Below are 4678 nucleotides of genomic sequence, written 5' to 3'. Positions count from 1 at the left end.
TGGGTGCGGCACCCCTGAGCTGCACCCGTGCTTTCCTATTCAAAACTCAGTAATTTTGGTAACTATAATTTTAAGTAGTAGCAAATTCAGTGTCAAGGGCTGGCACAACCTAGTGTTTCCAATTAAGACATTCAAGATTCATATATTTTTCTCTGATGTAGGCTTGAGTACTCTAATTTAGTTTACTCTTCTTCTTCTTCTTCTTTTTTTTTTTTTTTTTTTAATAATATATGTACAATATTTTCTAAAATTATCTTACATAAAATATCACAAAATTATTTGTGCATCGCACGAGCAACTTACTAGTTAATAATAATAATAATGTTGAGGTGAAAATTGTAAAACCTTCTAAGCAGATGTGTCATAATTTGAAGAGGTCATTAAAAAGACAAATATCTTCGGTTTTATATATACTAGCCTAAGAAGTGTGGTGGTATGATTATGTACTCGTTGAGTATTGAAATTAGCATTCTAATTAAAAGAAGAAAATGAATATCATATATGAATAGTGCACCCTTTGGTCTAAGCACAATTATTGGTCTAAGCAAAAGCTATGGCCCCCTGAGCATAGTGTAACTCCGTCACTGTGTTTCATCCATAAGCAACTTCCAATCGATCTACATTCCAAAAAAAGACAAAAAAAACTTCACGCTTTAAAAGAAAACTAAATCTCAATTTTTATTTTTGCTAAGTTGAAGTTCTAAAATTCCTCATTGAGGAGTTTGTCATGTCAAAAATTGTAGTTATTGTGGTGTTTTATGTTTGTCCCATGCTATATGGAGAGAGAGAGAGAGAGAGAGAGAGAGAGAGAGAGAGAGAGAGAGAGAATACTATTCTCATATACCAAAAGTTAAAATACTATACTCATATATTTCATATATTATTCATACTTCACTCATACATTTTATATGTTTTTGCAAATTTCAATGATGGTGGGGCGGAGGATTCTTACAAGTTTGGCAGCAACAAGCGTCACGAAAGCAACAAATTGGTTGCCCTTGTGTGCTTCCAATAAAAGCTAAGAATGCCATTAATACGATCATAAAAGTTTTCACAACAAATTTTTTGTAGCCTTTCATTAACACTTACTCTTGAAATTCTTCAGATAGCAAGTGTTAATCGTCTTCAGTTGTAGAATGAAAGATATGTAACTTTTTTATAGAAAAATATGGAATCGGTATAACTAAGTGAAAATACTTGTATTCATAAATAGGTGAAATATTAATTTTGATATGGAAACTCTTGCAAACACACTAAAGAGCTCATTTATTAAATTTCCGTTTTTCCATCCTTATTGAAGAGTTTAATCAACATTTCCTCTCTCTCTCCACATAAATTATTATTTATTAATCACTTAACGCTAACCATTTCTTATGTAGACATTGTTAGCATTTTATACTCATGTAAGTTGCATGTGACTTTTAATGAAATTGGAGGGTTAAGAACTGGAAAAGGGTTTGGTTCCTGGTTTTTACCAATTGAACCAATGGTTTTTATTGGATTGGTTTAGGGTCTAGTTATAATTTGAACTAACTAGTCCAATCCAGTTTTTAAAAGCATACAATAAACAACAAGACCTACCTTGCTAAAAATTGAAATGATTATTTTTAGCAAGGAGAGATACTTTCCTCTCCTCACCCATAATTCAATTACATTTCTGTGTAGTTTAGCAATATGGAAATTTGAATTAGTTGAGTTGAGGTAATTCACATAAAATGCACTAAAAAGAACAAGACAGGCATTAGAAAAGAAGGTTGGCAATTAATAATGTTAGGTGTTTCCAAAGAGCATTAAATCTTTAATCAAGTGTTCCTCGATGACCAACAGAACTCGAGCCTCAAATGGTTTGGTTACAACTAATTTATGAATGTATCCATAAGTATTAAAAACTTATCAATGCTTCCAAGCAATGTCTTAAGGAATGTATCCATGAGATAAACCCCACATAAGGCCTTATCTAAAAAGGAAATCAAGATTACTTGTCTTCCACATTTGCTTAATAAGAAAGAACACATTTTTGAGCATATCCAAAATTTAATCATGATGATGAGTCATAGCTAAATTTACCCAATGATTTTAGCAATATCTTTGTAGAACATTAGAAACACCTTATTTGAAAAGTAACTAAGATTACTTGTCTTCTACGTATATATGCTCAAAAAAGAGAACATTCGTGAGCATTTGTGTTTGTCCCATGCTATATGGAGAGAGAGAGAGAGAGAGAGAGAGAGAGAGAGAGAGAGAGAGAGAATACTATTCTCATATACCAAAAGTTAAAATACTATACTCATATATTTCATATGTTATTCATACTTCACTCATACATTTTATATGTTTTTGCAAATTTCAATGATGGTGGGGCGGAGGATTCCTACAAGTTTGGCAGCAACAAGCATCACGAAAGCAACAAATTGGTTGCCCTTGTGTGCTTCCAATAAAAGCTAAGAATGCCATTAATACGATCATAAAAGTTTTCACAACAAAATTTTTGTAGCCTTCCATTAACACTTGCTCTTGAAATTCTTCTGATAGCAAGTGTTAATCGTCTTCAGTTGTAGAATGAAAGATATGTAACTATTTTATAGAAAAATATGGAATCGGTATAACTAAGTGAAAATACTTGTATTCATAAATAGGTAAAATATTAATTTTGATATGGAAACTCTTGCAAACACACTAAAGAGCTCATTTATTAAATTTCCGTTTTTCCATCCTTATTGAAGAGTTTAATCAACATATCCTCTCTCTCTCTCTCTCCACATAAATTATTATTTATTAATCACTTAACGCTAACCATTTCTTATGTAGACGTCGTTAGCATTTTATACTCATGTAAGTTGCATGTGACTTTTAATGAAATTGGAGGGTTAAGAATTGGAAAAGGGTTTGGTTCCTGGTTTTTACCAGTTGAACCGATGGTTTTTATTGGATTGGTTTCGGGTCCAGTTATAATTTGAACTAACTACTCCAATCCAATTTTTAAAAGCATACAATAAACCACAAGACCAACCTTGCTAAAAATTGAAATGATTATTTTTAGCAAGGATAGATACTTTCCTCTCCTCACCCATAATTCAATTACATTTCTGTGTAGTTTAGCAATATGGAAATTTGAATCAGTTGAGTTGAGGTAATTCACATAAAATGCACTAAAAAGAACAATACAGGCTTCAGAAAAGAAGGTTGGCAACTAATAATGTTAGGTGTTTCCAAAGAGTATTAAATCTTTAATCAAGTGTTCCTCGATGATCAACAGAACTCGAGCTTCAAATGGTTTGGTTACAACTAATTTATGAATGTATCCATAAGTATTAAAAAACCATTCGTGAGCATTTGCAAAATGTAATAATAATAGTTGTGTCTTAGCTAAATTTAGCAAATTTTCTTAGTAATTTCTTTGTAAATTTTCATGAATTAGTGAAAATATGGATGTTTATTAGTTGTTGCATGATTGGTTGGGTTTGCTTACCAAAAAAAGAAAAGAAAAGAAAAGAGGGTTCACAAGAGATGGAAAGAATGATAATATCCAGAAGAGTTGTGCACATCCTACACTAATAATTATGAAGAATATATTTGATAATATTTAAAAATAAGTGCCTCGTAGGAAGCATTTATATATTTATGCCTATATAAACTCAATATCTAAAGGGCTCCTAGTAAATTTTCAATATAAGAACCACCGCACACTCTTGGTGAGGTGGTCACTCCACAAGTATAAGCGCTTATGAGGTGTGGTGGGTAAGGGTCGGGGTTCAAGTCTCTAGAAGGAAGTTCCACACACACATACACTTAGATTAGGCTAGAGTAGAATTTCTATCTTGTATAACAAAATAATAATAATAATAATTCAATCTAAGAAAAGTGATTTTGTGAGGAAAAAAAAATTGTGATGGACATTAGTTGGTATTAGAGCCTTGACTTACCTTGATTTGATTGCTAACTAGCGAGACAGTAACCACCACCACAACTACGATGAATAACTTAGCGAGTATTACGTGACGTACAACAAGCACTCATAAATATCTATGCTAGGATGATGTCATTAACAAATGAAAACATTAGGGATAACTGCAACGGGGACGTAACTCATGGGCAACCTATTGGTAAGCAAATCTCATATAGGCCTTATAAGAGAATTGCAAGTTTTAATGGTTATTTTTTAAAAGAAGTTTTTATTGATTGGTTACTTAATCTAGATGATTTATTTGACTATGAGAATCTTTGTTAGGAGAGAAAAGTTGGACTTACCTTGTATAAACTTAGTAAGTATGCCTTATGTTTGTACATGTAATTTTTTTTGGTAATGAGCTTGAGTTCAGCTCATGTTCAAAATTAAATTAAATGAACAAGTCTAAGCTTTTAATTCTCAACTCGACTTAACTAGTTTACAATCTTGTCAACAAGTGATCATACAAGAAGATTGCAAATGGCCGACATCTATTGAAAATACTGATGATGTAACAAAATTTGAATCAATCATTTAAGAGCACTCACGTCGGGTGTATAATAGAAAATTGTGTAAAGTTTACACATTTTTTCTTGTAAATGACCCACATTAATGTGTGTATAAATATGTAAATTTATGAGTATGTTACAATTACCATGTAAATTTACATTGATACTATTCATTTTTAATTTAATTTTTTATTCTTTCTTTATCCATCTGAAAGATAAAGGA

This window comes from Quercus suber, unplaced genomic scaffold (genome assembly GCF_002906115.3).
Source record: "Quercus suber isolate HL8 unplaced genomic scaffold, Cork oak 2.0 scaffold_19, whole genome shotgun sequence".
NCBI lineage: Eukaryota > Viridiplantae > Streptophyta > Magnoliopsida > Fagales > Fagaceae > Quercus > Quercus suber.
The sequence above is the reverse complement of the archived record's forward strand: the minus strand, read 5'-3'. Positions refer to the sequence as shown.